Here is a 21,251-nt window from a genome sequence, read left to right on the forward strand (position 1 = left end):
AAATATTGGCTAAATAATGTAATTCTTAGCATGCAAGACCTAGGATATAGGCAGACAAATAACTCAAATTTGCATGAAAAATGAGATGAAGATTTTTAAAATAGGCTAGAAAAATTATTCTTTTTTTCTTGCTACATTATCTCAAACAAGCAAAATCCTAAATGAGTGTATCATCAACTATCATAATAATGGGCAAGGCAATTAAGAAAACAAACAATCAAATCACACAAGTACGAGCTCAAATGCTCAAGGACTGCTAGATATGCATCAACAAAAGCAAGCGAAAACCGAAACCACCCCCAACTTTCAGAGCATACATTGTCCCCAAAATATCAAGATAAAAAATAATAGGTAGAGGACAAATTAAAGGGGAACAAAGAGACTCCCCTGAATTTGGGCATGCTGTAAAGTGGTTGAGCTTGCTTTAAGATTCAACCACAAATGATTACTGTACAAACAAAAATTTCCAATCAAAATAAAAAAGAAAAAACAAGAAGTTAATTTAAAAAATGAAAAATAAAGGAAAATAATAAATTTTGCTATCTGGCTGCCTCCAGAAAGCGTAAATTTTTAAGGTCGGTTGCTTAATCGTATTCTGCCTGATCATACTGGCTTGGAGTTGATCGACATCTCTCTATCATCCTTCTCTCAAGAATTTTCTTCACCATCCTATAAAGATAAAACATCGTCGTAAGAGAAGGGATTAGTGAAAGCATCATACTCATAAACAAGGTTTTTTTTAATTGTCCATCACATTTAATAGATAGAGACCCTTCACCAACATCTATTTTGGCCTTGACAGTCTTTAGGAAAAATCTCCCTAACAGCACATGATTCTAGGAAGCAGAGTAACATTAAGGACATAAAAATCTGCAAGAAAAAGAAATCCATCCATATGTAGAGACATGTGAGTGGGGGTATTCTACATAATAAGATTGTGTAAGAATGACCCTGAAATAATCACTGTTACGTATTAACACCGTTTACGATTAACACTGATTAATTTCACTTAACGATGACCTAGATAACTTGATCTGAATCTTGAGCTATCTATGAACTCCTGTTTATTCAGAATTATCCCTTGATCTGCATGGGTGAGAGTAAGCTCAATAGCACTGCTCAATATTCTCCTATTTCAGGGATAAGACCGGGTAGATAGCTGGGGACATAGAATTTGCAAGACGAAATTCACTCCTACCCAACTTAGGGATAGTAGAAAGGTTGTTCTCTTAAGTGTTGTTCTCGGGTCTTGAACAAGGGGCCCTATCCTCTTACTGGCCCGAGAGGGAATGGATTTAATGATTAGATCCAAAATCAATTGTTCATTAGAGGGACAATGGTACTTAAGGAGAAAAGATGTAACTCAAAGGTAAATCAGTAATTGACCTAGCTGAAGTTAGAACGACCTGTGAAGGATTGGCTTATCGATAACGGTTATATCAAATGGACACAAATATATCTACAGTGAGGAGAATGCAGCTACGGACTTTAATGGAGTATCCCGTTAGTTAACGAATGTTGGTTAACTAGGTTAAAGAGTTTGGTCGGTTAATCTCGGATCGTTGGAGCTCATGATCTGTAGGTCCATTAGGTCCCTCTACTAGCTCATAAATGGACTAAAATCTTAGATAGTGTGGTGAATGAGTTTAAACCGTTCAAATCTTGGCTTAAGGAATGAAAGTAAGATATATACGATATATCGACATTTAATTACGAATTTAAGACAAATAGAGTTAATTATAATATTTAAATATGATTTAATATAATTATATAAATAGGATTCATATCGTTTTTAGAAAATCGGGAAAGTGGAAAAAAATAATATTATTTTTAATAAAATATATTATATTTAATTAAATTAATTAAATTTAATAATTTTGTATTTATTTAATTATTTATTAATTATTTTTTAAAAATTTATTTTTTGGAAATTCATTGAAAAATTAATTTTAAAATTGATTTTTGAAGATTGGATTTTCCCACTAATTTCCCCACTAACTAAGCTAGGAGCTTGGTTGTCTTCTTCACAATTAACCAACAAATTAACCATTTTGTGTTGTCAAATTTTGATGCAATTAGATTGCATGTTATTCTTGGCATAAAAATGGTTAAGAATTTTGTGAAAAAAATGTTAATTTTGCAAAATTCAATCCATTGTTCATTTTCTTCCCAATCTTCATTCCTTCTCAAATTCACCATAAATTTGGATCCCACCATCCAATCTAAGCCTAGAGAATAGTAGAGAAGACTCTTGTGGTGGTCTACAACCAAGTGGTGCTGAAATTCATCAAGAATTGAAGGAGAATTTGGAGCTTCAAGGGTAAGTGTTCTTGAAACTTTGTTTTTCCTTTTTTAATTGCATGTTTAATCCTCTAAATTGAGCATCTTAGAGTGAAAATTGATCAAATCAACTTCTGCTGCATGCTTATTTATCCAGCAATTGGTATCAGAGCTAATTAATTTCACTCATTTGCTTTGGTGGGGCTTAATTCATGAGATGAATGTTTATGGGAGCTAAATTGGTTTTTCTGGATTTGGCATTTTTTTTACCCTGCATTTGTGGTCAATTGTTGTAATTAATCTGGATATCTTGCTCGTTAATAAGTTGGGAAGAGTCTACATTTTTTCCGAGATTTATCGAATTGTAATTTGGCCAAATTTCGAAGAGAACCGGGAAGTGCTCATGAAGAAGGAAAACAAAGCAGAATTTTTTTTTCCTCTTGTTGAACTCACGGGAGGAAGAAGAAGATGAAATTGACGGGTCAAACTTTGACCGGTTCAGAAAAAGTTTGACCGACTCAACCTTTTTTTGGACCAGTTCAACCCTATTTCGGCTGGTTCAGCCTGTTTTCGAGGTGTTTCAAGCTGGTTCAAGCTGGTTCGAAGTGTTCAGGACTTGTTCGAGCAGTTTTTTTTAAAAAAAATTATGACTGTAATAATTTAGGTTTTTGCTTTCTAAAAATGCCAAAATTGGTCCAATTTAGTGTGTTTTAAATTTATTTATGCATTATGAATGTATGTTTAAGTAGTTTAAATTTATTTATGCATATAGTATGCCATATAGACTTAAATCCCCACCATAGGATAAACATGTTTCATGCATTTTATGTATGTTATAATGTATTTTATGCATGATTATTTTAATTTCATGAGTGTTAACATAATTCGTTATATTAATTAATGAAATGTATATATATGTTATGATTTTTTTGAATTGTTTATTTTATAATTGTTATAAAATAAATTAGAATTTTAAAATCTATAACAAAGATAATTGCATACTCACCTAGGGTAAAACCGGTGCAACTCAAATCAACCTCTTTTAATAGTTAAAATTAGGTCGATATCTTGTAAAATTGTATTTACAAAACTCACCCAACAAAATCCTATCTAAGGCTGGAGGTATTTAAGTTGGGGGTTTACGGAACACCTCCTACCTAGGGATAGAGTTGGCGTTTGTTGAGTTAACCCAATTTTATGAGCATGCGAGAGCGGTGTAAGGTGAGTTAAAATGATTTAAATCACTTAAACATCATAGGTTAATGCAAACCAGTATAAACATTATACTTGGATTGTTCACCTAGACTTAGATTGTATATATTTAGCCGGAATATAACCAAGTAAATACCCAATTAAATTACAACACTTCAGTAGGAGATTAATAATGTATACGATACATTATCATTAACTCTCATGTCCCTACGAGTTCACAACGTGAGATCCCATGCTCGGCTTCGAGTTGTTATTTGGGCAATCACCCTTCGAAAAGTGTTTTCATGGGTCAATAACAAGGTGAATAGGGGAAGTAGTTCATAGTAAGTAGGTGAAGGGTGTGTGGCAACACGTCCTACAGTCTTTTCTATTAGGTTTCACTGTGAGATTCTTATGTTGCACCTGCTTGGCGTTTATAGGCGTCTATCCCTTCGGAGGGTTTGTAACATAAGATTTGGAANAAGTGTTTTCATGGGTCAATAACAAGGTGAATAGGGGAAGTAGTTCATAGTAAGTGGGTGAAGGGTGTGTGTCAACACATCCTACGATCTCTTCTATTAGGTTTCACTGTGAGATTCTTATGTTGCACCTGCTTGGCGTTTATAGGCGTCTATCCCTTCGGAGGGTTTGTAACATAAGATTTGGAACTCCGTGAACTCCAGAAATGGATAGAGTTACTTAGGTTCATTTTCAAGCAATTGTTTCTCCTTCGAGGGCTTGTTTTGATTATGATATTTATGATTCGAAAATGGAGGGTATACACTTACAAGACTTACTAAGTGTTAGTAAAGTTCTTGACCAAAGAAAGGGTAACTAAATACTATAAGAATAAGAGTTATTTTGGTACTAGTATCTAGTCAAAAGTATCTTGATTCAATGAAGGAGTGGTCGACTGCCCTTCGGTAGGGGCCATTCTAACTCACTAAAGTATCGTTGCAAAATAGATAATGAAATATGGGTACATTATTACTTGCTAAATCAATTGGATTAAAATTTAGAGTAAATTCACTAATTAAACTTGTTCATTTCTTTCAGCAATGAGTACATCTATAGTTCAACGATTAGCTTCCGAGAAACTTAACGGCGATAACTATGGAACTTGGAAATCTAATTTAAACACTATACTAGTTATCAACGATCTGAGGTGAATGAATGCATTGAATGACTTTCCGCTTGTGAATGATAGTCTTTCATAGCGATAGCGGCCTATGGAATTCAATTGATTTTAACGGAGGAATGTCCTCTAGTTCCTGCTCAGAATGCGAACCGAACTGTTCGGGACGCTCATGACAGATGGACTAAGGCTAATGAAAAAGTCAAAGTCTATATTTTGGCAAGTATATCAGATATACTATCCAAAAAGCATGAAAAAATGGTCAACGCTAAGGTGATCATGGACTTACTGCAAGCCCTATTTGGACAACCGTCCTCCTCGGCTATGCATGATGCTATCAAATATATTTACAATTGCCGGATGAAAGAAGGAAGGAATGTTAGGGAACATGTTCTGGACATGATAGTCCACTTCAACATTGCGTAAGTAAACGGGGTTGTCATGAACGAGAAGAGCCAAGTAGGGTTCATCATGGAGTCTCTTCCGAAGAGCTTTTTCCAGTTCAGAACTAATGCCATGATGAACAAAATAGATTATAATCTTACCACTCTTCTCAATGAGTTACAGATTTACCAGTCCTTATTGAAAAATAAAGGTTCAGAGGTAGAGGCAAATGTTGCTACTACCTCAAAGAGGAGATTCCAAAAGGGATCTACCTCTGGAAATAAATCTGTCCCAAAGAATAAAGGTATTCAGAAGAAGAAAGGAAAAGGGAAAGGGAAAACACCTCCCACTACTACTGCAAGAGGCAAAAAGCCCATTGCAGAGAAAGGAAAATGTTTCTACTGCAATGCTGATGGGCACTGGAAAAGAAATTGCCCAAAGTACCTTGCCGATAAGAAGGTGGAAAAGAGAATCAAGGTAAATTCGATTTACTGGTTCTAGAAACATGCATAGTTGAGAATAATGATTCTACTTGGATACTAGATTTAGGAACCACTAATCATGTTTGTTCTTCTTTTCAGGAAACTAGTTCCTGGAAACAACTAGGACATGGTGAGATAACTCTTCAGGTTGGATCTGGGGAATGCATCTCAGCATTGGCAGTGGGAGATGTAAAGTTATTTTTTGGAAATAGATATATATACTTAGAAAATGTTCTGTATGTACCCTCTTGCAAGAGGAATTTAATATCTATTTCTTGTTTGATTGAACATATATACAAAGTTTCTTTTAAAATTAATGAAGCGTTCATTACTAAAAGAGGTGTAAAATTTGTTCTGCAAACTTAAATAACATCTTATATAACTTACAACCAACCAGAGTTAAGACTATTTACAATACTGAAATATTTCAAACAGCCGAAACTCAAACAAAATGACGACACGTTTCTCAAAGTACTTATCTTTGGCACTTAAGACTTGGTCACATTAATCTCAATAAGATTGAGAGATTGGTCAAGAATGGACTTCTAAACAAGTTAGAAGATAACTCTCTACCACCATGTGAGTCTTGTCTCGAGGGAAAAATGACAAAGAGATCTTTTACTGGAAAAGGTCTTCGAGCCAAAGAACCCATAGAGCTCGTGCATTCAGACCTTTGTGACCAATGAATGTAAAGGCTCGAGGAAGGTATGAATATTTCATTAGCTTTATTGGTGATTATTCAAGGTACGATTATATTTACCTAATGAATCATAAATCTGAAACCCTTGAAAAGTTCAAGGAATTTAAGATCGAGGTTGAGAACCAATTAGGTAAAACTATTAAAACACTTCGATCTGATCGAGGTGGAGAATATATGGACTTAAAATTCCAGGACTATATGATAGAACATGGAACTAAGTCTCAACTCTCTGCACCTAGTACGCCATAGTAGAATGGTGTATCTGAAAGGAGAAAAAGAACCTTGTTAGACATGGTTCGTTCAATGATGAGTTACGCATCATTGCCTAACTCGTTTTGGGGATTCGCGGTGGAGACCGCGGTTTATATTTTGAATAATGTTCCTTCTAAGAGTGTTTCAGAAACACCCTATGAGTTATAGACAGGGCATAAAGCTAGTTTACGTCACTTCTGGATCTGGGGTTGTCCAGCACATGTGTTGGTACAAAATCCTAAAAAATTGGAACGTCGTTCAAAATTATGCCTATTTATAGGATACCCTAAAGAAACGAGAGGTGGGCTATTTTATGATCCTCAATATGAAAAGGTAATTGTATCAACAAATGCCACATTCCTAGAGGAAGACCATATACGTGATCATAAACCACGCAGTAAACTAGTATTAGAAGAGATTTCAAAAAATGCTATAGATAGATAGATTAACAAAAGTTGCTGATCAAACTGGCCAATCAACAAGAGTCGTTCATAGACCAAGCAAATCTAGTCCGTCACGTCCATCTCAAGAGTTGAGAGAGCCTCAACATAGTGAGAGGGTTGTTAGAAAGCCTGACCGGTATATAGGTTTAGCTGAAACCAAAATCACCATACCTAATGATGGCTTAGAGGATCCATTGACCTATAAACAAGCAATGAATGATGTTGATCGAGATCAGTGGGTTAAAGCCATGGACCTCGAAATGGAATCTATATACTTCAATTCAGTCTGGGAACTTGTAGATCAACCTGATGAGGTAAGACTTATCGGTTGTAAATGGATTTACAAACGTAAACGAGACCATGTGGGGAAGGTACAGAACTATAAAGCCCGATTAGTAGCAAAGGGTTATACCCAGGTAGAGGGGGTAGACTATGAAGAAACCTTTTCACCTATTGCTATGATAAAATCAATAAGGATACTCTTATCCATTGCCACTTTTTATAATTATGAAATTTGGCAAATGGATGTCAAGGCTGCCTTCCTAAATGGCAATCTTGAAGAGAATATCTACATGGTCCAACCAGAAGGGTTCATAGAACAAGGTCAGGAGCAAAAGGTTTGCAAGCTGAATAAATCCATTTATGGATTAAAACAGGCATCTAGATCCTGGAATATGAGATTTGATGCTGCAGTTGAATCTTATGGCTTTGAACCAAACGTTGATGAACCTTGTGTATACAAAAGGATCATCAACTCCACTGTAGCATTTCTTGTTCTATATGTAGATGATATCTTACTTATTGGAACTAATGTAAGATACCTTACTGACATTAAGAATTGGCTAGCAACTCAATTTTAGATGAAAGATATGGGAGAATCTCAGTATATTCTCAGGATCCAAATAGTTTGGAACCGCAAGAATAGAACGCTAGTTATGTCTCAAGCATCTTATATAGACAAAGTGTTGTCTAGGTTTAAGATGTAGGATTTCAATAGAGTTTTTCTACCTTTCAGGTATGGAATACATTTGTCAAAGGAACAATGTCCTAAGACACCTCAAGAGGTTGAAGATATGAGACGAGTTCTCTACGCATCAGTTGTCGGTCGTCTGATGTACGCAATGCTATGTACACGACCAGACATTTATTTTGAGTAGGAATTATCAGTAGGTATCAGTCCAATCCCGGGTTTGCACATTGGACTACCGTTAAGAATATCCTCAAGTATCTAAGGAGAACGAGGAGCTATGTGCTTGTGTATGGAAATAAGGATCTTATCCTTGTCGGATACATTGATTTCGATTTTTAAACCAATGTAGACTCAATGAGATCTACTTCGGGATCGGTATTCACTCTTAACGGAGGAGCAGTAGTGTGGAGAAGTATGAAGCAGAGCTGTATTGCCCACTCCACAATGGAAGCAGAATATGTTGCTGCATGCAAGGCAGCCAAAGAAGTAGTATGGCTTAGAAAGTTCCTTAATGATCTGGAAGTTGTTCCAGACATGCATCTACCAATCACTTTACATTGTGATAACAGTGGGGCAGTAGCGAACTCCAAATAACCAAGAAGCCATAAGCACAGAAAGCATATTGAGCGTAAATACCATCTCATTAGAGAAATTGTGCAAAGAGGAGACGTTATTGTGAAACAAATAGCATCTGAGCACAACATTGCTGATCCATTTACAAAGGCCCTCCCGGCTACTGTTTTTTAGGGCCACCTGAAGAGTTTAGGACTACAAGTAGAACAAATAAGGCAAGTGGGAGAAATTAAAATTGTGGGTATGGGATGCCCTAGTTTATTGTATTTAGATTTCTCTTCCTATACTCAACTTTGTTGTAACCCACTAGGAGTTTTAGTCCAAGTGGGAGTTTGTTGGGTTGCATGTCCTAAAACTCGTAGTTTTTGTAAATAAGTGAATTTTAGTACATATGAAGTTATTCAAGTGAATTAATTGTTTATTCTAAATCCAATTAAACTACGAACCCTTGGCTATTATTATGAGTACTTGAACTTTATGTGGAGACATAAACAGGATCAAAGTTCGAGTAAGTAGCCTAAATAGTCTATAGTACATGGACATGTAGAGACATGTGAGCGGGGGTATTCTACATAATAAGATTGTGTAAGACTGACCCTGAAATAATCACTGTTACGTATTAACACCGTTTACGATTAACGCTGATTAATTTCACTTAACGATGACCTAGATAACTTGATCTGAATCTTGAGCTATCTATGAACTCTTATTTATTCAGAATTATCCCTTGATATGCATGGGTGAGAGTAAGCTCAATAGCACTGCTCAATATTCTCCCATTTCAAGGATAAGACCGGGTAGATAGCTGGGGACATAGAATTTGCAAGACGGAATTCACTCCTACCCAACTTAGGGATATTAGAAAGCTTGTTCTCTTAAGTGTTGTTCCCGGGTCTTGAACAAGGGGCCCCATCCTCTTATTGGCCCGAGAGGGAATGGATTTAATGATTAGATCTTAAATAAATTGTTCATTAGAGGGACAGTGGTACTTAAGGAGAAAAGATGTAACTCAAAGGTAAATCGGTAATTGACCTAGCTGAAGTTATGAACGACCTGTGAAGGATTGACTTATTGATAACGGTTATATCAAATGGACACAAATATATCTACAGTGAGGAGAATACAGCAACGGACTTTAATGGAGTATCCCGTTAGTTAACGAATGTTGGTTAACTAGGTTAAAGAGTTTGGCCGGTTAATCTCAGATCGTTGGAGCTCATGATCTGTAGGTCCATTAGGTCCCTCCACTAGCTCATAAATGGACTAAAATCTTAGATAGTGTGGTGAATGAGTTTGAACCGTTCAAATCTTGGCTTAAGGAATGAAAGTAAGATATATACGATATATCGACGTTTAATTACGAATTTAACGGATAAATAGAGTTAATTAAAATATTTAAATATGATTTAAGTATTAATTATATGAATAGGGATTCATATCGTTTTTAGAAAAATCGGGACAAGTGGAAAAAAATAATATTGTTTTATATTAAAATAATATTATATTTAATTAAATTAATTGTATTTATTTAATTATTTAATCAATTATTTTTTTAAAAAAATTAAAATTCAATTTTAATTCAATTTTTTGAAAATTCATTGAAAATTTGATTTTAAAATTGATTTTTGAAGATTGGATTTTCCCACTAACTAAGCTAGGAGCTTGGTTGTCTTCTTCACAATTAACCAACTAATTAACCATTTTGTGTTGTGAAATTTTGATGCAATTGGATTGCATGTTATTCTTTAATAAATAGAGACGATTTTGGCAAAACAATGGTTAAGAATTTTGTGAAAAAAAAAAAAGTTAATTTTTCAAAATTCAATCCATTGTTCATCTTCTTCCCATCCTTCATTCCTTCTCAAATTCACCACAAGTTTGGATCCCACCATCCAATCTCAGTCTAGAGAATAGTAGAGAAGCCTCTTGTGGTGGTCTACAACCAAGTGGTGTTGAAATTCATCAAGAATTGAAGGAGAATTTGGAGCTTCAAGGGTAAGTGTTCTTGAAACTTTGTTTTTCCTTTTTTAATTGCATGTTTAATCCTCTAAATTGAGCATCTTAGAGTGAAAATTGATCAAATCAACTTCCGTTGCATGCTCATTTATCCTGCAGGGGTCTACATCCTTCCTAATCAAAAGCAAACACTTCATTAAAATCTTCTTCAATTAAAGGCTTATGGAGATCAGACGGGCTTATAAATTCTACGACACTGACATTTCTTAGCTAAGGCTCCGGTTGAGCTGGGAGCTTACAATTATGATTGTCAAGTTTACTTACTGCAATAGCCAGTAGGCTTATCTGATTTTCCAGGTGCTACATCCCCTATTCTAGTTTCATTTTGAAACAACAAATTCTCCTTTTGATATGTCATTCTGTTCTGCTAGAGTTTCCTGATAGTTTTCGCCAAACTCTTAACTATGTTCTCCAATAGCGTGCCAGAGTTCGAGCTGTTGGGCTGGTCTACCTGTCCTCTTCCCCATCGGAAGTTTGGGTGATCCCTCCATACAAGATTGTACTGTAGGAATGAAATCCCTATCGCAGTGGAAAGCACAGAACCAAAACTCATTATTAATTTGAGATTTTTGAAATACCCTTATACTGGGCAATTAAAAAATAATACAGAGACAAAAAAGAAAAACAAACATAGCCTACCGTAAAATTAGAACCTAGATTAAACATGCCTAAAAAGCACAAAAAAGTGATAGAAAACTTTTACCTTTTTATAACCAAATGGTGCTAAGTATGTGCAAATATCGTCCCCTGGTTGTTTTGGACCTGAAATTAACATTGATATCATCATGTGCTTTCATTTCATACAAAACCATGGTGGAATATTATAAATAACCATCATTATAGGCCTACAACTATATTTAGAACTCATTTCACCATGTGGATTTACTCCATCGGCTGACGATACTAAATGAAGATTCCTAGGTTCAGAACCGAAGTCTAGCCATTTAGAGACTACTAACTTCCAACCAGAGAGTCTGCTGGATGTCGTAACTTACCATCAACAATTCTTTCATCAATGTGCCAAGTCAAGCTTTTAGCACAATCAATACTTCTAAAAAGCCTTTTAAATCGTGGAATTGGTGAAAAGTACCATATCACTTTTGAAGGTATTTGTTTTTTCCCACATTTTGTATCCTTCTTGTTTTTCCACCTTGATTCACCACATTCAAGACATTCAATTGCATCTACATATTCTTTTCTATATAAACAACAATCATTAGGCTATGGATGAATCTTCTCATATTCCATTCCTAGTGCATCTAAAGTTTTCTTTGCTTCATACATTAAATTTGGGAGCTCATTTCTAGTGGGCAAAATTTCCTTTAAGGTTTTGAGTAGTTCTGAAAAACTAGTATCACTACATCCATATCTAACTTTTAAATTATACAATTTGACTAATGTAGACAACTTAGTATATTTTTTGCACCCTTCGTATAATGGTTTTTCAACATCATTAACCAACTTCTCAAATCCATTTAGATCTCTTGAATATTCCTTGTGAGCAACTTTAACCATTTCTTTTAAACTTCCAACATCAGTCTCTTCATACATATGGGTGTTAAACTTAGAAGATTATCCACAAAATGATGAGTTAGGAAGCTTTTCCCCATGCCAAATCAAATTTTATAACTTTCAACAATCCTATTGACATATAAATCATCTCTAATATCCTTGCTACTATGCTTTTCACAATTCCCACATTTCAAACAAGAAACCCAAATATATGAGCTATTCGTATTAGAAAATCCAAATTTTATGAAGTTTTTCCACACCCAATTCATAATCTTTGGATAATCTACTCTTGTGCATCCATGATTTATCCATGGTTGTAAATCTAGTAAGAAAAGTTGATAAACAATGATTAACTTAAAAAAAACAAGTTGTGGGAAAACAAACAAGTTCCGAATACATACAACTTGTCATTTCTAGCTTTATAACATTCCAACTTCAAGAAAGTAAGACAAATCAGAGAACCTCAAGGCAAATAAGAGAACGAAGACAAACACATCTAAAAAAAATTGAAGCCAAGGTGTAATCAAACCTAAAAAAATTGAACCCAAGGTGTGCACGTGCTCTAATGTGCTAAACATATATTAATTCCAATAACTAAAAATTGAACCCAAGTTTGACAAAGCATTACTTAGTTCATAAATCTCTAACAAATTAGACACAATGACATATCTAACTTTGGCAACCATTTAAGTAAAGAAAAGTGGCAAGTTATTGTAAGTTCTCTAAAACTAAAGCCCTAACTTTGGCAAAGTGGCAATCTCAACTTTGGCAAGTTCTCTAAAATTTAATCTCATTCAAGAACAATATGAAACAAGAGTTTATTATGAGATTCAAGAATATACATGAGAGATTAAACCCAAACTTTGAAAGTACAAGCCTTAAACTAAAAAAAATCAAGCCCTAACTTTGAAAGTTCATGCCTCAAACCAAGAAAATCAAGAATTAAAGCTAATCTAAACAAGATTAAGTCGAATCTAAACAAAAAAATCAAGATTAAGCCTAATTAAACCAAGAAAATCAAGACTTAAACCCAAGAAAATCAAGAATAAGCACTAACTTTAAAGTTCATGCTTCAAATCTACTTACCTCAATGAAGAATCTCTTCAAGATTGACGGAATAACAAAGATGCATTAAAGGGAGTGAAAAACCAAGAAGATTTCGGGTATATTTGGAATAAAATCAACTAAATTTGTTGGAATTTCTTTTAAATCTGTCTGATAGCATTGCAATGCTACAAAAAGATTGTTGCAACGCTATTGAAAAGTGTGCAATTTTCCCATCAAAACTCGTAGCATTGCAATGCTATTGAGAGTGTTGCAACGCTGTGTGCGTGAGGCGCCCATGTTTTTCATTCTTTCGTCAAAATATGTAGTGCTGCAACGCTACCCTGTATATTCTACAATTCTTGACGTTTTTAAAACGTGAAGAATCCATTAATTGAACTTGACATTTTTAAAACATCAAGTACTGTATTTTCCAGGAAAAATGCACAACCTACGCTTTTTAAAATCAATTCTTGACGTTTTTTCTTTAAAATCGCCTATTTCTTGACATTTTTTTCATAAAAATGTCAACTATTTAAAATTGCAAACGTCAAGAAATATGGTTTTTCTTGTAGTGATAACATATCATATATGCTATTAAACTCCCACTAAAGTATCCTAATATTTGTTTAGGTATATTTTTACTCAGGTTTGTTTCGAGTAATTAAACAACCTAAGTCGAGGTGTTTATCTAAATATAACGTTTATATTTGGATTTAACCTACGATATTTAGGTGATAAACCAGTTTTAAAATCTCACATCGCTCACGTATTGCTTATAAAATTGGTTAACAATACACAATTATTCGGCTATAATACCCAAGTAGGAGGTGTTCCGTAGGCCGTCAACTTAAGTACCCCAGCCCTAGATAGGATTATATATTGGTTGAGTTTATAACCAAATTTTACAAGATGTCAACCTATTTTAACTATTAAAACATGTGGTTAATCTACGTGAGCATGCAATTTATCTTTGTTATAGATTTTAAATGTCTAACCCAATTTTATAACAACTTTCAAAATTTTAGACATGCTAAGCATCCATAACATACATCAAAGACATTCAATATTTAATATAACATTTATATTAATGTTGGATTTTATATTCTAAAACTCGCAGTTTGTAAAATTAAACAAATTCTATTATCAATAAGAGATGTTGTTCAACATTTCTTCAATAAAGGTATTGAATCTATTAATTGCATTCATAAAATCTAATCCAATAAACTAAGATTCATGGTTATTATATGAATACTTGAACTTTATGTAGAGACATAGAGATTGATCAAGTTTGAGTAAATAGCCAAAATGGTCTATAATCTATGATTAAAGTTGGGTACCTTATTCTGGTTACACAATTGGATGCAGCCTATTCTGTAGCTGTTACAAGTTGTTGTAAAGATACTACAAACGAAGTGATCCAGATTCTTTCATATATTAACATGAGGAGTGGGGGCGTCCTGTGCAATGAGTTTGCATAAGATCGGACCAAGAAATAAGTCATTCTTACTTTATAACGATGCTTACTATTTATGACTGACTATTTCACTTAGATGATCTAGTTAACTCGATCCTAATCCTGAGCTAATTATGAACTTCTATTTATTCAGAATTATCCTTAGATTTGCATAGGTGAGGGTTGACTTAATAACGCCGGCTCAATAAGCCTCCCATTTTAAGGGTAAGACCGAGTAGATAGCTGGGAATATAGGGTGCAAGATGAAATTCATGCCTACCCGATTTAGGGACAGAAGAAAGGTTATTCTCTTAACTACTAAATCTAGGTCTTCAACAAGGGGCTCCACCCTCTCATTGGCTCGAGAGGGATTCGGTTTAGTGATTGGATCATAAATTAATTGTTCATTAGAGGATTAGTTGGAACTTAAGGAACAAGTGATAACGAGCAGAAATGCACATTATTATAGTGCTAAGTTATTAAACAATGCAAGTTTGAGTTGATAAAAATATACAAGATTGCGTCCAAAAGCATTAAGTTCATAACATTGCGGTCGCATGCGTCAATCGCATTAAAACAGTCAACTTATATAATTTTGTGCAGAATATGCATTTACGCAAGGTAGAAAATGTGATCCAAAGAAATCAACGGTCGAGCGCATCAAGAGATTGCGTTAACGCAAGGCTATACGAGCGCATTAAGAGATTGCGTTAACGCAAGGCTATGCGATATTTATGCTCGTGAATATCTGCTCAAGAAGGTTGCCGCATAAAGCCGGCACATCCTGGTGGATGCATCTGGGTGAAAAAGCATAATAAATCACGATGGGACACAAAGCTGATGATGATCGGTTCCAAATTAAGTTGATAAGTCATTAACGACCTACTGTAGCAAGTACACTCAACTTTTCGGTGGCAAATATTCGGCGCTTCAGACAGAGAATTAATGTCATCCCATCAGTCCAATCATAAGAGAGAATAAGCCTTTCACCCCGTAGCTCTATCAATACCAGAGGCCACCTTCAGTGAAGGAGTTCGACAGTTAGAGAAATTTCCCTTAGATAGAAGTAGCCTTGTTCTTAGTTTTCTTTTACTTAGAAGGCAGAAGCGAGGGAAGTGAGATTGTATCGAGAGATCATTCCGGTGAACTTGGAAGAGTGCTGGAAGCGTCAAGATCAGAGAGAGGTCCAACTCTTGCGGAAGCAGGAACATCTTTTGAGCAGAATTGAGTTAACAGTGTAAAAGTCTTGGAAAGTAAGGAATTGCTACCAGGCTCTCTATCCTTATCTTCCATTGTCATTTTGTACTCTAAACTTATCTATAGAAATGGAATTTACATCTTTATCTCTGTTCACTCTCTGTACATTACGCGTGAGTAGCTAAATATGTCGAATGGGTTGAGAAGCATTTAGTTAGCATAACTAGGGATCTTCATTCTATGTGATTATCTTGTATTATGTATGCGTTATTCGTCCATTAGAGATACTCAGGAGGGTAGTCTAAGGATAGAATCTAGGCTTGGAAAAGTCAGGTTAGAATCTAGGCTCTAGAGAGTCAGATTAGAAACGCATAATCAAGAGATAGGAGCTTAGGAATAAGCACTGTTTGCTATTAACGCATCACATGCATCCTAGAGATAGGTTATGATTTGTATGCAGTCACCTTATCTTTGTGTGCATCTTGCATCATCGCATAGGCAAGAAGTAGAGACTTAGGAATAAGCTCTATGGACATTATCGCATTCATTGCATGCGTCCTAGAATTAGGAGCTGCCACATTTGTATTGGAAAATGATTTGTTGTCACATAAGTGTAGCATGAACGCATTCTTGGGAAACGCTAGCTAAAGACCTTCTCAACCCGTTCCTTCACACACTCAGTGTATCATCGCATTATCAATCTTTTCTTAACTCCGCGACATACATTTTATACCACAAACAACAACCCAACAACTTTTTGATTTATTGGTTACTACAAAGTCATCTTAAAAATTATTATCGCATATTGTGTTCCTTAGTCTTTGATTCGACCCTGGACTTACCAGGAAACTCTGCAGGATTTATACTTGGGTTCTGCTGAGAAAACTTGTTGCACAACGCATTTTCTATCATTGCAATTCCTTTCATTATTTCACCGCAAATAAACGCATCAAGTTTTTGGCGCCGTTGCCAGGGACTTCGAAAATACAGTGTACTAATAGTAATTTTGCTAATTTCTTTGCAGCTTTCAATCTCTGACGCATTACAACCCAGAGATTGAAAGAACATGCAGACGAAGATTGAGAGATAGCCGCCAACAACAACCACAAGAGAAAGATAATATGGCGGAACAACCTGAAAATGGAGCACCAAATGAAAATAATGTCATGGTGAAACCCATCTTATTGGTGAACAACCGCAATAGGCCCATTCGGGACTATGCGTCGCCCAATCTCTACGATTTCTTCCCAGGAATCATGAGGCCGCCCCTTTGATGGATCGCGATTCGAAATAAAAACCAGTGATGCTGCAGATGATTCGGACTGCTGGACAGTTTAGAGGGAGGCGTGGCGAAGACCCGCACGCCCACCTCCGGAGTTTCATAGAGATCTGCAATACTTTTTGTGTTCCCTAATATCTCCATCGAAGAGTTCGACTAACTTTGTTTCCATTTTCGTTGTTGTGATAGGCACGAAAATGGGCGTACTCTCTCGAACTGAAGAAGATTATTTCATTGGAGCAAGTAGTAGAGAAGTTTATGAAGAAATATTTTCCACCAACAGAGAATGCCAGAAGAAGAAAATTGATAACCAATTTTGAACAGGATATCGACGAATCGCTCAGTGACGCTTGGGCAAGGTTAATAGCCTGGTAAGAGATTGCCCACATAACGGCTTACCAGATTGCCTACAGATGGAGATTTTCTACCAAGGATTAACCCCTAAATCGCAGACCCACTGCCAATGCGATAGCACCTGGAGGTCTGCTGGATAAAACGTATGAGAAGGCCAAGAATATCCTTGATCGCATTTCAAAAAAATCACGGGGACTGGAGAAAAAGCGATCAAAGATTAAAATTGGAAACAATGGCGGCAACAACAGGGCCATTACATCCCTTCAGAACCAAATGACTGCGATGATGTGTTTAATACAGGGCATCGCAATTAATAGCACGAAAGCGAAAAAAGGGCAGGTCAAAGCAATTGCTCAAAACGACCGCAAGTTATGTCATCTGTAGAGAACGCACATCCGATGGAAGAAATGCCTAGGAAATCCGCAGTCAATGTTGCTTCATAAAGAATAATCCTTATTCTGATACATACAACCCTGGGTGGAGAAACCACCCCAATATCGCAATGGAAAAATCAACAACAAAAGCTTTCAAACAATGGCGCAAAAAGAAAGGGCCACACAGATTTTTTTCGTGAACAAACGGTCCAATGCATAACACCAACCAACAGTTCATAGGCACTGCAATCTTCATCCTTAGAGAACTTGCTGAAGCATTACATTGAGAAGAACGAATCAGTGCTTTAGAATCAAGCAACACCCATCCGAATTCTCGAAATTCAGCTAGGACAGGTTGCGAGAACACTAAAAAATAGACCGCAAGGAGCGTTGGCCAAGCTCAACTGAGCTCCTTCGCAACACTGGGGCTACGGGAAAGGAACAATGCTTAGCAGTCTCTTTGCTAAGTAAAAAAATGACTGTGGAAGTAGGGGAGGAACCCATCGCGACCAACTTGAATGCGGTAACAACCGAGAACCCGTTGACTTATAATTCAAAAGAGCCTGAGCAGATGAACCCAGAAGTTGTGTCCACCTTCAAGCCTCTAGAACACGAGATAGAATTCAGCTACCACCATTTCCAAAGATTGAAAAAGAAACAGAATAATGAAGAAAAGATTGCGATAGTGGCAATAATGCAAAATGCTATGATCCCACCAAAAATGTGCGACTCAGGAATCTTCACGATACCATGCTCAATTGGAGGGGTCTATAGTGGCCAAGCACTATGCGATCTTGAGGCGAGTATAAACGTAATTCCGCTATCAATCTTCAAACAATTGAATATGGGCAAACTCACACCCATGATGGACACTCTTCTACTTGTGGACAGATTCCGGATACATCTTGAGGGAGAGTTGAAAGATGATGAAATCTCAATTGATAAATTCATCTTGCCGGCAGAATTCATCATTTTGGATTATAAAGCGGACAAAGATGCACCCATCATATTGGGACGACCATTCCTCTAGACAGGCCACGTTCAAATTGATGTGTGCAAGGGGAAATTGTAATGAATGTCAATAAGGAAAAGCTTTGGATTAAAGCTGTCAAAATCCCAGAGGACTGAGAAAAGAAGAAAAAGCCGTGTGGATGTAAAAAGTCCAGCCTAAAATAAGCAGTCCCTGCGTTACTAATGCAACTCAAACTCATCAGGGACGCATTCCTTTTGAAATATCCTTTTTATACTAATGCTTCATGAACTCTCATCACTTGTCTTTTAATTGTTATCATTTATCTGTCTTCATTTTACATCTTTATATATATATATTAAAAAAAGTTCGCTCGTGTTGAACGATCGTAGTAAACAATTTTGTAACTTTGTTTTTGTATTTGACCCTCTCAATATTTTTATTACAACGATCGAGGTAAACGATTGCGGAGGTGTTACACGAAGACGCAACTACTTAATTTCGTCACCACAATCTAAAGAAAGTAGATCGCCGCAAAGCAGGATGCGTCAACAAATAATGTGGGCGGCAGCGCAAATTTGGGGGTTGTATCTTCCTTGACTTTATTCCAAATTTTGCACTATCGCATCGCATTTTAATTTTGAAAATTTTATCACCGCATCCTCTTTGGTTACCTCAATCATTTAACATAGATCAATTTAGTCAGTCACCGCATGATTTCTCTTTTCCAATTATGATTTCAATGATGAAACACATGCTTCTATTTTTTCATATACACTAGAGTTAACTCAATTTTAGGACAGTCACCTCATGAAATATTTCTAGAAGTTAGTGGTCTGCTAGCTTTCTTTCAAACTAACCCTTTATGAACTTCCTAAGAATATCACATGAATTCTTTCAATCTTTTGGCAATGAGGACATTGCCGCATTTTAAATTTGGGGGTGCGGTATTCATTTTTAGCCTTGCTTATTTATATATTAAAAAAATATCACAACTTTGCGATCGGAACCTACTCGTAGTTGGATGTTCGCATGACATATGTGGGGCAAGCCAAAACGAAGGTAGGAATCGTGATCAACGCATAAAGAAATGACTGCAACTCCGCTGCCAAATGGGCATGAGTTTAGTCTGAGAAAGAGCACCTTGTTCATAGTTGGATGTCCACATGACACACGTGGGGGCAAGCCAAAACGAAGGTGACGTATTTGGATTAGCGCAAGTTCAGAGAGAAAAAATTAATAATGTCTAAAATATGCAAGGATAAAAAAAATAATCATTTAACACCCTAGTGAGAAAAGTTTTTTTTTAAATAAATCATGCGATGTCCTAGAATCTAGTAAAGTCTTTTTTAAGGTTAAACTTGCGGTCCCTAAATTTTAGAAATATTTTACGAAGAGACCTGGATAAGAATTAAGGAAATTTTGGTGTATAGGATTTGAATAAGGCATCCTTGAGAAATCTAGGAAAAAAGACTGCGGTCGATGTTCTAAAGGAAATCTTTAGCTTATGCTTGGCAACCATTGTTTAAATTTGGGGGTGTGATAACGAGCAGAAATGCACGTTATTACAGTACTAAGTTATTAAACAATAAAGGTTTGCATTGATAAAAATATACAAGATTGCGTCCAAAAGCATTAAGTTCACAACATTGCAGTCGCATGCGTCAATCGCATTAAAACAGTTAACTTATGTAATTTTGTACAGAATATGCGTTGACGCATGGCGAAAAATGCGATCCAAAGAAATCAACGCCCGAGCGCATCAAGAGATTGCATTAACGCAAGGCTATACAAGCGCATTAAGAGATTACGTTATCGCAAGGCTATGCGATCATTTGCGCTCACGAATATCTGCTCAAGAAGGTTGCCGCATAGAGCCGACACATCTTGGTGGATGCATCTAGGTGAAAAAGCGTAATAAATCATGATGGGACAGAAAGCTGATGACGGTCGATTCCGAATGAAGTTGAAAAGCTGTTAATGACCTATTGTAGCAAGTATACTCAACTTTTTGGTGACAAATATTTGGCGCTTCTGACAAAGAATTAATGTCATCCCATCAATGTAATCATAAGAGAGAAGAAGCCTTTCACCCTGAAGTTTTATAAATACCAGAGGCCACCTTCAATGAAGAAGTTCAACAGTTAGAGAATTTTTCCTTAGATAGAAGTAGCCTTGTTCTTAGTTTTCTTTTACTTTGAAGGCGGAAGCGAGGGAAGTGAGATTGTACCGAGAGATCGTTCCGGTCAACTTGGAAGAGTACCGGAAGCATCAAGATCAGAGAAAGAGGCAACTTCTACAGAAGCAGGAACATCTTTTGAGCATAATAGAGTTAACAGTGTAAATTGGTCGAATGGGTTGAGAAGCACTTAGTTAGCATAACTGAGGATCTTCATTCTATGTAATTATCTTGTATTATGTATGCGTCATTCGTCCATTAGAGATACTCTGGAGGGTAGTTTAAGGATATAATTCAGGCTTGGAAAAGTCAGGTTAGAATCTAGGTTCGGGAGAGTCAGATTAAAAACGCATAATCAAGAGATAAGAGCTTAAGAATAAGCATTGTTTGCTATTAAGCATCGCATGCATCCTATAAATAAGTTATGATTGTATGTGGTCACCTTGTCTTTGTGTACATC

Source organism: Benincasa hispida, chromosome 10, assembly GCF_009727055.1.
Source record: "Benincasa hispida cultivar B227 chromosome 10, ASM972705v1, whole genome shotgun sequence".
In the NCBI taxonomy this organism is placed as follows: domain Eukaryota; kingdom Viridiplantae; phylum Streptophyta; class Magnoliopsida; order Cucurbitales; family Cucurbitaceae; genus Benincasa; species Benincasa hispida.